Source organism: Sminthopsis crassicaudata, chromosome 4 (genome assembly GCF_048593235.1).
Source record: "Sminthopsis crassicaudata isolate SCR6 chromosome 4, ASM4859323v1, whole genome shotgun sequence".
Classification (NCBI taxonomy): domain Eukaryota; kingdom Metazoa; phylum Chordata; class Mammalia; order Dasyuromorphia; family Dasyuridae; genus Sminthopsis; species Sminthopsis crassicaudata.
The window spans coordinates 420430487-420444627 of NC_133620.1; positions in this window are offsets into that span (position 1 = coordinate 420430487).

Sequence of the window (14141 nt, forward strand, 5' to 3'; positions counted from 1 at the left end):
TTTCCAGCTGAAGGCAACTTAAAAGCTCAACAGAAAAGGTCTGTGACATCAGTGTGGGAATCCAGTGTGCAGTCTCTGATTTAGCCCGAGCTCAGCCCCAGCCCAACCTCTGAATCAGCAGCAGTTCTGGAGATTTCTGAACCTTTCACCCTGAGGTTACTGGGAGGACTCAGAAGGTCAGTGAGTGAAGAGGGTCTGTGGCAATGAGTTGGGAATCTCTTGTGCAGTCCCAGCATAACCCTGATCAGAAGAGGTCTAGCCCCTGGCACATGAGATCTTATAGCTACCATGGGCAGGGGCACACCTAATAGCTGCAGAGTAGAAAAGAGTGCTTGTAGTCTGATTTTTAGGAGGATTTCTGAAAATAACTGCCCTAAACCCCTGAATCTTGGAACAATGTACCCTCCACCCTGGAAATAGAGCCCTACTATGGCAAAGAGTTAAAAGCAGAGTAATAGGCTAGGAAAATTATCAGAAAAAAGTTTCTGATCATTGAAAGTTATTATGGTGAGAAGGAAGATTAAACTACACACTTACAAGATGATAACAAAGTCAAAGTTCCTATATCCAAAGTTTCCAAGAAAAATAAGAATTGAGCTGAGGCCATGGAACAGCTCAAAAGGGATTTTGAAAATCAAGTAAGAGAGATGGAAGAACAAATAGAGAAAGAAATGAGAAAGATGCAAAAAATATATATATATGAAAGCTAATGAGGAAGAAAATGCCTTAAATAGTAAAAACTGGCCAATTGGGAAAGAAAGAACAAAAGCTCACTGAAGAAAATGATTACTTAAAAATAGAATTGAGCAAATGGAAGTTAATGACTTTATTAGGAATCAAGATACAATAAAGCAAAACCAAAAAACAAATGAAAAAGTAGAAAAAAATGTGAAAAAACTCATTGGAAAAACAACTGACATAGACAATAGATCCAGGAAAGATCATTTAAAAGTTATTGATGTACTTGAAAGTCATGATCAAAAAAAAAGAGCCTGGACATCATCTATCAAGAAATTTTCAAAGAAAACTATCCTGATATTCTAGAACCGAGGATAAAATAGAAATTGAAAGAATCCATTAATCACCTCCTGAAAGAGATATCAAAATAAAAAGTTCCAGGAATATTATATAGCCAAATTCCAAAATTCCCTGGACAAGGAGAACATTTTGCAAGCATCCAGAAAGAAACAAGTGAATTATAGTAGAGCCACAGTCAGGAAACACAAAATTTAGCAGCTTCTGCATTAAAGGACTAGAGGATTTAGAATATGATATTCTTGAGAAAGAGAACAACCAAGAATCACCTACCTAGAAAACTGAGTATAATCCTTCAGAGGAAAAGGTAGTCATTCAATAAAACAGGATTTTCAAGAATTCATGATGAAAAGACCAGAGATGAATGGAAAATGTGATTTTAAAATACAGAACTTTAGAAGCCTAAGGAAGTAATTAGGAAGTGCTATCATAATGGGCTTAATAAGGTTTATCTGTTTACATTCCTACATGAGAGGATGATACTAGTACCTCAGTAGAATATTCTCATTATTATGACAGGTAAAAGGAGTATATATAGAAAGAAGGTATAAGTGTGAGTTGAATATGAAGGAATAATATAATTTTTAAATGATGAAATTAAGGGGTGTGACAGGAATGCACTGGGAGAAAAGAATGTTGCATATTATCCGCTATAAAAAAGAGGCAAGAAGAAGCTTTTATTGTGGAGGGGAAGAGAGGTTAGAAAGGGTGAGTAAGTGAACTTTACTCTTATCAGAAATGACTCAATTAGAAAATCACATATATCCTCAAGAGGGCTATAGAAATTTATATTATCCTGTAGAAAAATAGGAGAAGAATGGATTATGGGAAGGAGGGAGGGTGATAAAAAAGAGAGGGCTTATTGGGGGAGGGAATGGTCAGTAGCAAACACTTTTGAGGAGAAGCAAGATGAAATGAGAAACAGTATAAATGGAGTTAACATACAATTGGCAATAATAATTATTAAAAAATTCTTTTTTATATGAAAGCACTTTGTCAAAGCTTTTTATTTTCAAAACATACTCATAGATAGTTTTCAACATTCACCCTTGCAAAACTTTGTGTTCTAATTTTTTTCCTTCTTCCCTTCCCCTCCCTCACTTCCTCTATATGGTAAATAATACATTATATGTTAAACATGTGCAGTTCTTCCCTACATGTTTCCTCAATTTTCATGCTGTATAAGAAAAATCACATCAAAAAGAAATGAAATGAGAAAAAACACAATGCAAGCAAACAATAACAAAAAAGTGAAAACACGATCTTGTGATACACACTTAGTCCCCACAGTCCTCTCTTTGGGTCTCTATCCCAAGACTACTAGAAATGGCCTGAATCACCTCATTGACAAAAAGAGCTATATCCATCATAATTGATCATTATATAATGTTATTGCTGTGTTCAATGTTCTCTTGATTCTAATCACTTTACTTAATATTAGTTCATATAAGTCTCTCCAAACTTTTGTAAAAAAAAAATTTTCCTAAGCAAGTTTTTCTGATGAATGTTCTCAGGGTTCTCTGAGAGCAAGATGTTCTCAAGGGAAAAAAAAAAAAAAAACCTGGAAAGTCCTCCATGGAAAAAGTTAAATATATTGTATAAAAAGCAATAGCAATGTTCTGTGATGACCTGCTACAAATAACTTTATGTTACTCAGGAGTATAATTATCCACAACTACTTTGAAGGACTTATGATGAAAAATCTTATCCATACACGGAGAAGGAACTTATTATGTCTGAATGCAAATAAAAGCATTCTCTATTTCTCTCTCTATCTCACTCTTAATAAGCTTATTTTTTCTTGAGAGTTTTTTATTTTCATTAGAGTGGGAGATCTATGTTTTCTTTCAGAACTTTGCTTTTATGGAAATGTTTTGCATAACTTCATATGTGGTTTCTTCACTTGTAGGTGGGGACAAGGGAAAGAACCTAGAACTCAAAAACAATTTTTAATGTAACTGGGGGAAAATATTAAGTAAATAACAAAGAATAAAAAAGATGCATTTTCTTTTTTTATCTCTTTGGAGTAGTCAGAATAGGGATAACTCTGAGTTAAATCCTATTTAGTAACATTTTTGAAATAGCTCTATTTTCCAAACTGAGTAGGACAATTCATAGCTCCTCCAACAGTGTGTTAATATATCTGCACTATCATAGTGACCCCAATTTTGATCATTTGTATATTTTAAATAAACTTTACAGATCTGAGGTGAAACTTGAGGTTGCTTTAAGTTGTATTAATTTTCATTTCTCCAATTATTAGTCATTCCTGGACTTTTTATGACTTTAATTTGAATTTATTTGCTTGAGAACTTTATGAACACGAACATGCCCTTTGTCCTAATTTGATACTTTGCTTCTGTAAAAGATTTTTATAATTTTAAGTAATTAAAATTGTCCATTTTATCTTATGTGATCCTCTCTTTGTTTTATTTGGTAATGACTTATCTTTCTATAAATCCAAATGATAATTCTAGATCCTCTAATTTGTTATGATGTGAAATTTTATGTTTAACTTGTTTATCCATTTGGATTTTATTTTTACACATCTTATGAGTCATATAGCTAGCAAGTTTTAAGAGGCCAGGTTTTTACTCAGGAAAATGGGTCTTCCTGACTTCAGGTCTGCCCCACATATCCTTTCTCTTTTTTTTTTTTTGCAATGAACTAGTAGGGCATATAGACATAATCAAAAAGGATAAATAATCATGCCTCAGTTACTATAGACATTGTTAGAGTAATTATCTACATCTATAAATTGATAAATTCTTTTGAGTATTCAACTATTATTAATTAATTTATCAAATTTATTTAGTACCACTATGTAGCTTATAATGCTTGGTGCAAAATACAGAAGAAATTTCTTTTAATAACTTTACCATCTGGTAAAATAGATAAACATTCAAATATAAATATAAAAAGAGTAGAATAAATACTGGGAAATTGAGCTAAACAAGTCTCAAGGGAAAAATGATTTTATTTTCTTTTTCTTCTTTTTTGCATTTTATTCTAAAATATATATATCTCATGGTTAGATGACATCAGCTTATCTAGTTGGAGGAATATGAAGGCCAATTTTTCATGCAGATATACTCATGAATACATGCACATAAGCACATAACAAGAAGCATATTGAGATTCCTTTCTATTGCTTTCAATGCTAGAGCCTTTTTATACCTTCCCTTGATGCTCAGGATGAGCAAAGTGATTTTACTATGTGTGGCCAGTACATAAATCCTTCTGTCAGTGCAAGCATATGAAATAAAGTATTTATTTAAACCTGAAAATGATATTGACTGTCAGTCTCTGCACCTGCTATGGCTGAAATCCAAGCAAAAGCAATGCTTGCCATCATCATCCTTTACCATCTCCTGCATGCTTACATCAAACCAGATGGGTCTGTGCCAGGCAAAGTGCTGAATATGGGGTTTGAGAAATCCAAAGATGAATAAAGTTTGGTCTTTGGTCTCAAAAAGCCTGAAATATGGTAGGTTGTGTTCTTATTTGATGACCTTTGATCAAATTAGATAATTTAGACAATATCTACTAAAATTTCATTTTGTTGCTGGTGTGTGTGTGTGTGTGTGTGTGTGTGTGTGTGTGTGTGTCTGTTCTCAAGTTTATATAGGTTGTGAGTGACAGAGCTAGAAGGTAAACACATAGCTCTTGATCTGAAATTTAACCCAGAGTTGTTGTGAGATTCAAATAAGAGTGTATGTAAAATGTTTTGCAAACTTTGAAAACTTTGTAAATTCTGCTCAGAAAAACCTAGAAAGACTTCTATAAACTTATGCAAAGTGAAAGGTACAGTGTATGAAGTAACAGCAATATTGCAAGGAACAACTATGAATGACTTAGCTTTTCTCAGCAATACAATGATATAGAAACAATTCTGAAGAATTTATGATGAAAAATGCTATCCCTCCCCAGAGAAAGAACTGATAGTGTCTAAATAAAGATTAAAACATACTTTTTTTAACTTTTATTTTTTGTCTGTTTTTTTTTTCTTTCACAACATGAATATGATACAAATGTTTTATATAACTTCAGGTGTATAACCTGTATCAAATCATTTGCCTTCCCAGTGAAGAGGGTACAGAGAGAGGACAAAATAATTTGGAATTCAAAGTTTTAAAAATGTATATCAATAATTGTTTTTACATGTAACTGGGGAAAATACTAAATAAATTTAATAATAAAAAAGAAACACAAAAACTATAAATTCCAGCCATGTTAATAATATACAGAGTTTTCAAAGCATGCTTAGATTTGCAAAATATTTTACAAATAATTTGTCTTCATAGCAACTTTGAGAACCTCATTTTAGAGTTGAGGAAATTGAGACATGTTGCATTTATCCAGAATAACAGCTAAGAAATATCTGAGGTTAAACTTGAATTTAGGTCTTCTGACTTTAGAGCAAGTTGGACTATTACTTTGTTTTATTTTCATCTAATGCTTTATAATTTATAAAGCAACATGATACAATATTGTTGTGCAGTTATTTTTGGTCATGACTGACTCTTTGTAACCCCATTGTGATTTTCTTGGCACTGAAGGGCTTTACTATTTTTCTTTTCCAGATGGGAAAGTTAAAAAAAAAAAAAAACCTGGGTAAAGTGACATGCAGAATCATACAATTAATAAATATCTGAGGCTTTATTTGAATTCAGGAAGATGGATCTTCCTGACTTCAAGCCTGGATAGCCCCACTTAAGCTGTCCAGCATAATCTAGGAGTATACTGCATTTGGTTTCAAAAGTCCTCAAAATGAGTGCTGGATCTGTCACCTTTGTGACCTTGGGCAAACCTCTCTTTTTCTCTTCACATCAGGTTTTTCATGTGTAAACCATAAGAAGGTGGGACTAGTTGGAATTCTAAATAAATGATCCTAAATGTTTTTGTCTCATCATCTCATTTGATACTCACAACAATCTTTTTAGAAAGTAAACAGTAAAAGGATTCTTATTTCTTTTTACAGATGAGGAAACTGACACTCAGACATTAAAGTGTCTTCCCTTTTCAGATTATATTTATCTCTGCCTATGTATCTAGTAATAAATGGATTGTCTCCCTCATTAGAATGTGCATAAACCATTAATTTGGAAAACCATTTATTGGAATTCTTGAACTGTATATACTGTAGAAATCTTCAATTCATCATATTCCAATTTGTATTCATTATCTTTACTCATCACCAAAATCTTTCTTCTTTCCAACTTCCCTATTACTCTGAGTAACTCAGATGTACTATCTACAACTACATTTGACTCTTTGTTTTCTCTCCCCTACCATCACATATCCATGTGTTTGCCACATCCAGTCATTTATCCTGTAAAATATCACTTTTATATATTCCTTTCTCTAGTCTGACCTTCTCTTCTTTGATAAAAACCCTCATCACCTCATGACAGGATTACTGCAACAAGCTTTCTTGTTGGTTTTTCTCTCTCTATTAACATAATCCTCCTGAAGTTTAAGTTTGACCATATTACTTCTCCCTCTCACCTCATAAATTCCAGTGCTTCCCCAGTACCTCCAGGATGAGACATTAAATCCCATTTGTCTTTTAAAACCTTTTATAAGGTGGCTTCTTTTTACCTTTTCAATATTTTTATGTTTTATTTTCTTCCTCCTACTCCAATCTAGCATCAACTTTTTTTTTTTTTTTTTTTTTCTGTTTCTTGTATAAGCCATTCAATTTCCCCAAATTGTTTTCATTGGCTAGTCTTCATTTTTAGGATTCTCTCCTATACTATCTGTGTGGTTTGCCTCCCCCAAGCTTTCTTTATGTATCAGTTAAAATACAACTTTTGCAAGGTCTTTCATAGGACCTTTTCTCTGAGGTTATCCGCAAACACTGCTATTGACATAAATAATTGCTTCAGTTGTTTATGTGATATAGTGGATAGAGCTCTGGATTTGAAGTCAGAATAACCTGGGTTCAAAATTCTCTTTGGCCAGTTAATAACTCTGTAGGCTTGAGCTAGTCACTTGATTTCTTCATCTCTCACTTTTTTTTTAAACCAAACAAGAGCACTGAGTTCAATGAACTTTACATTATCTTTCAACCAGAATTATACAATCTCCTCTTTCAATCATTTTCTCTAAAGCAAGTTTGTTGCATTGGATTTTTCAAGAAACTTGAGTTTCTTTGGTGTTGCTGATTTAAGTTCTGTTTTTTTTTTTCTTTTTAATGTGACAATGTTCTCTTTCCTGCACCTGTGCTTTCCTTCCTGCCATGGTCTCAAAGAAAAAGTACATTTGGTGATCTTAACAGAATTCTAGTCATCAAATAAACAGAGAATTTTTTTTAAATGAGCTCAAGAATACTTAAGAAAAACTCTTCCTCTGGTTTTATAAATTATAAACTTAATTCTAATATGTCTTAGTTTCCTTACATCTGCATGTTTTCTAAAGGACACAGTTTTCAGCTGTTTCTCTTTTCCCATTAACAGACCAGAAAGGATAGTTACATATGGCAGGCCTGGAAATATTCCCTTTTTTATCCTTTCCAGTTTTAAAATACCACTTTGTAAAGCTTAAGAGTTCTATGACTGAGTATGTGTGTATGGTAGAGTGGAGGCAGGGGGAGATTTTTGTTCAATGAGAAATGTGTTTTGGTTGATTAAATGATTAAAATTTAAACACACTTGATCACCTGAAGGTTTAATAAAATTTAGCTATTTCAAATTAGCATTTTATACTTAGAAAATTAAAGTTTTCTAGGTTGTTGCCAATTTTAGCAAAGTGTCATGGACATGATCTTTGAGTCAGTAGCTACTGTGCCATTCATAGTGCTTGTGAGCCTCACTGAAATGTATTCCTAATGCAGTTCTTAACTGTATCCCTTTCCAGTGCCATTTAAAATCTCTCTGGGCTTAGTGTATGACAGATGAATTGTACATCTGCCTTCTAAAGTTATGTCTCACTGCCTATATGTCTATCATCTATCCAGAACACAGAGATAACTTAGTTTTCTTGGGATTAAGCAATATTTTCAATTTTTTGAGGGAGTGGGGTGAAGGTAGCACATTTCACCCAGTTAAGGAAAGGTATTCAAATGCTCACATGGATATATTTTATTTGTTCGAGGATATCTTCTAGTAATATGGCTCTCACATCCTCATCTAACTCTTGTCCTCATATAACACACATCCTCATTTAACTCTTGTTCATATCCTCCTATAAGTTAATCAGGGTGGGTGATGACAGAGTTACGTATGACGAAGAAAGTGAGAGGCATTTTTTTCCAATGGCCAGAAGCCTTTGTTAGTTCTGTTATAATAAGAATATCAGTGAAACAAACATTCAGTATTTCTAGATGTTACCATGTACTTAGTTCTTACTATATAACGAACTCATTTACTTACAATATTAGTTTTCCCTGATAATATCTTTAGTTCTTCATTGAAGTTTCTTTTTTCTAATATATTGCAACTTGCTCATACTAACATAGATTTCTCTACTACTTATTTCAAATACCCTAGAGAACATAGCATGCCATCATAAACAGACATATAGCATCAATCAGTCTTAGAATTGGCAACTGACTTCAAAATCCAGTTGATTCTATTTTTTTACCTATAAAAGGCAGGATGGTAGAATTGAAGCCCAAAAGTAGTGGTTTAATTGCACTTTCTAGCTGGTCAAGCTAATCTTGACCTTTTTATTTTATCATACAAACTATAGAAATACTGAGAATGTTCTGGAATCTAACTCCTAGATTTATGAACACAAATGAGATAGTCTTTATATATGCTTTGTAACTTTAAAGTGCTATATAAATGCCAGCTATTAGTATCAGAAGTTATTTAGCATTTATGAAATACAATGTTTTATTATTGATCTTTTCTTTGAGTATATCCTATCCCAGCATTGAAAACACTGGGAAAACTTCCTCAATATAAGATTTACTTTCTAGTTCTCATATTCATTTATCTGCCTCCCTCACAAAATTTCTTCTTTTAAGTCACTTGGGGGTATGGTGATAACCCTGGATATTTAAAGATATTAGGTAAAGTACAAACTTTTATAAATAATAATGTATTTTTCAAAATACATGCAAAGACAGTTTTCATCCTTCACTTTTGCATAATCTTGTATTCACATTTATTTTCCCTCACTCTCCCTTGCTTCCTCCTCTAGACAGCAAGTAATCCAATATAGGTTAAACATGTACAATTCTTCTAAACATATTTCTACATGTATCATACTACACAAGAAAAATCAGATCAAAAGAAAAAAATTTAAAAAATTAAAATTAAAATTGAAAAAAGCAAAAAACCAACATTAACAAAGGTTTAAATACTAGATTGTAATCCAGATTCAGTCCCCACAATCCTCTTTCTGGATGCAGATGGTTCTCTCCATCTCAAATCTATTGGAATTGGCCTGAGTCATCTCATTATTGAAAAGAACCAAGTCCATAACTGCTAATGAGATTATGAGATATTAGGTTTTTACTAAGTGCTAAGTCAGTACTTAACAATTCTCTAGTTCCAGCCTTTACTGGGAGTTTTACTTGTGAATTCCTGGGGAGGAGCTTGCATGCTTAGGAGGAGCAAGTTCAAGTAAGCATTCTAATAGACAAATAAGGAACTTAACTTGTTAAGGGCTAAACCAGCAATCTCTTATAGCTGAAATGGGGCAGATGTTAGCCTCTACCTCAGCCAACTCAGCCCCAGCCCCAGTGGCAGCCTCAGCTCCACCCCCAAACAGGAGTGGTACTATAGATAGTATAATTAAGATAATTGAGGAGCAGAGTTTACTTGTAACCTGGGTACAGATTGCTAAACTCTTGGCTGGATTAAGACCCATGGTTTTTAGAGGAAGAAAAGATAGATATAGATAACTGGAAACTAGTGGGATTTGAAATGAGAATATTTCACACAAGAAATGGACTTCGTTCAATTTCTGCAGAGGTATTTTATATCTACAACATAGTTCAATTAGCCTTAAACTATCGAGCAAGTCGTAGGAGTAAGAAAAGTTTTAAAAATGAACAGAGGAGGAAGTGTGAGGAAAAAAGGAAAGATCAAGATCTTGCCCAAGAGCAAAAGGATTTAAATGAGGAATTAGGATGTGATAACTCTAATTCTCTTGAAGAAGCTTCAATCCCGCCTAGAGAGCAGATTATTTTCAGGCCCACATCAACTCCACCTTCAGAGGTGGAGGAAGAAGTAGGAGGGGAAGAGGCAGAAACACAAACAGAATCGCCTGTGAAGCAGCCTAAGCCTATGACAAGATTAAAAAAAGCATTGGTTAAAGCTAAGAGAGAAGGACAGGATATAAGTGATTTTATACATGCATATCCTGTGATTGAAGATATTGACTCTGTAGGTCAAAAAAGAGAAGATATGCACCTTTAGATTTGAATAAAATTAAAGATTTGAAAAAAGGTTGTACCCTTTATGAGGCTACATCAGCTTATGTTAAAATGTTACTAGATGGTTTGTCTTATGAAGTCCTAACTCCGAATGATTGGAAATCCATAGCAAGGACATGTCTAGAACCTGGACAAAATTTGTTATGGCTTGTGGAGTTTCATGAATTATGTAAAATCCAAGTCAGATGAATTTTGGAAATAGGAGTTAACACACAATTCACTTTTGAGCACTTAGCTGGTGAAGGTCGGTATGGAGAGAATTCAGAACAGATTAATTATACCATGACAGTTTATGAGAAAATTGCTAAGGCTGCAATAAAGATCACAGAGAGGCTTTCACCAAAATAGAGCAAGGTCCCAATGAACCTTTTGCAGATTTTGTGGGACGTTTGCAAACTGCTGTCAAAAGAACTATTGGAGAAAATGCAGCTACAGAAATAATGATCAGACATCTGGCTAAGGAAAATGCCAATGACATTTGAAAAAGAATTATATGGGGATTAGACAAAGATACTCCTTTAGAGGAGATCATAAGACACTGTGCTACAGTGGGAACAAATGCTTTTTATATCCAGATGATGATGAACGTGGAAAGACAGGGTCCCTCCTGGCAAGGGACTTCTAGAGAAACTCATCGATGTTTCCAATGTGGAAAATTTGGACATCTAAGAGCTCAGTGTACATATGGAGATAGAGTGAGAAGACAGAGTGAAAAGAGACCTAAAACCCCATGTCCAAAATGCAACAGAGGACTCCATTGGGCATCAGAGTATAGAATAATTCAGGGAAACGAGATGAGGGGCCCAGGCCCAGGGCCCCAAGCAAACAAGACTTGGGGCATGATGGCAGCTGATGTTACACCCAAAGAGCCTTTAGAAGGTCAGGACTCTGATTTGATCAACCAGAAGAAAAGCAATCACATGGCAGAAAGGGATTACCTGATAAGTCAGCTAAAAGGCAATCAGATTGCAAAAATGGATTACACTTGGGGAGAATACAGGCCTTTTAAACCAACAGGGCTGTGTCCAGTGCAAGAACTCCAATGTAATTGTCAGATGATGAGAAGAGATTTAGAAAGCTCTAAATAGAAGGTAATTAGATAGGTTAACTGCCTGGGAGAGAGGTTTTGCTTGTATTTCTTCAGATGAAGAAGGAATCAGATAGGTGCCAATGAGTCATATTCGCCTTGTCCATTGGAGAGAGACAGAAAAAGAGAAAGACATCAAAACAAAGGAGAAAATCTAAGAAACATCTGACACTGAAAGAGCATGGCTAATAAGAAGATTGTTAAAGAACTTTAAAACCAGCAGGAATCATTGGATTTCCTAACACAAGATGAGACTAATGGACAATGGACTTATGGACATTTATAAATTCTAAATTTATGATTATTTGATCATGTTATTTGTTACATACTTCTAGGATGCATTATGTTACTATGTTACTATGTGTTTATGTAATCTATGTAATTATGTGTAATGCCTCCCATATTGATGGATTTATGTTTCAAGGTCATGACCACCTTATGTTCTAAATCAAAAGAAAGGGGGAGATGTTAGGTTCTTACTAAGTGCTAATGAGATAATGAGATATTAGGTTTTTACTAAGTGCTAAGTCAGTACTTAACAATTCCCTAGTTCCAGCCTTTACTGGGAGTTTTACTTGTGAATTCCTGGGGAGGAGCTTGCATGCTTAGGAGGAGCAAGTTCATTGGTTGAAGTAATTTTTCCCAGAAGCCTTTGCATTATCCCACGCCCATTCTCTGGGAGGATAAAAGAGGGCAGCACTCGAAAGATAGAGAATCTCTGCTCTAAGCCAGACTTGAGGCAGCTCTCTGGAGGAAGAAGTCTCTCCTCTAGACCAGAGAGCGATCGGCAGTCTCTGGAGACAACAGCACATTACACATAACTGTTGATTATCACATAATCTTCTTGTTGCTATAAAGTATAAACTTTTAAGAGTTTGTTTTGAGAGTTCTAATAACCTAGAAAATCTGAGTAGATACTAAAAAGAGGCATTATGTCTTTTGTTCAAGAGCCAGTCTGTTTAAAGAGACTCAATATTCAATGGTTTTCACTGTGAGAAACACTTTCCTTGGCAGAAAAAAAGGTTCCCTACCACTGATCTAAGAGATTAAGATGGAAGTAGGAAAACAGAAGCTATCAGTTTTCAAGATTGAAAAGTTTTTTTTTTCTTTTTTCTTTTTCTTTTTCTTTTTTTTTCCCTTAAGGGATTAGAATTACCTATCAGTGATGTATCGGAAATGATCAACTATTTCAGTAGGCCTCCTGAAGACTTCAACTTTTGTTTCTTTGTTTCTTTGTTATTTCAAAATTTCAATGAAACAGTGCATCCTTCCTACCATTCCTCTATTCAAATATATAGAGAGAATGACTGTCAATGGATTCAGAAATATATAGTCTCTTAGAATAAAGACAATAACAAGGTTAATTGTCTTAACCAAAGACTTTTTCAATACTTAGTAGACTGAAGGCCAGTGTACATTAGGTTTAATTTTATAGAAGCCAATGGCTTTAAATCTGGTCATTCAACTTTGGGCACTGACTGTTAATGAGGAAAAAAGGATCAATTGAAAATCTATAGTGGAGTTGTAACTCATTTTCCACAATATTTGGTCCTGAAGCTTTGTAATTTTTTTTTACACCAAATTCCTTTCTTCCCAATAATTTACATATTATCCTTAGGGAGATTTATTTTATCCAATTGCAATTAAAGACAAATTAAAAGATAAAATTAAAGATTTTTATAATATTTTGAGTTCCAATTTTTTTCCCTCCCTCCCCAAGATGGCAAGCAAGGAGATTTATTTTTTTTTCTTCAATTTTTACTAGCTTTAAATAATTAAAGCTAACATTGTATTAAAATTAAAATCATCAAAAGTTCTGCAAAAGATTGAAATTTAAAGGCATAATGAAATTTATCCCTTTGTAAAGGACAGAATCATTTTGTCATAGAGAGAGAGAGAGAGAGACAGTATTTCAATTTGTATTTACATTTGTATCTCCATTTAAACTACTTCAGTACTTAAAAGATATATTTTATTGTTGGAGTGGGCATTGCCTCATAAGATAGCTGCTATCTTATCAGTACTAATTCATATAAATTTATTTCATATACTTGATATATCAACTAAATTGGTCTAAATTCCCTGAATGCTGTAACCCATATTTCCATGTTCTTGTGTGCCTGGAAATATTCCCTCTTCACCTCTGATTGGAAAACTTTTTCCTCTTTACATAAATGCTATTGTTCTTGTTTATCTATTTTTGTTTCACTAAATGCTATTTCCTCAAAGACAAAGATTTTTTTTTTACTTTGTCTTATTATACCTAGTACCTAGTATCATTATTTATGCATAGGTGTTTAATAAAGACTAAGAGAATGAATGAATGATTTAAAAAAAAAAAACTCTCCAGCCATACTGTTTCCATTAATGTTGATAAAAAAAAATTATTCCATGTTTTAGTAGGTGCTATTATTCCATTGTTGTAACAGAAAAAAATTATATATATATATATTCCTTTATGACCAAACTTCTGGTAAAAAGTCTTTTCAAGCAACTAAACTAGTCCTTAAATCCAGATAACATAGTTGGATCTATTTTTATATTCTTTCAGTGTGATGGGATCTTCCAGAATTTTTATTCCATTACAAAAGCCTTTGAGACTTTGTTTAGACAATAATAGCACATAAAATA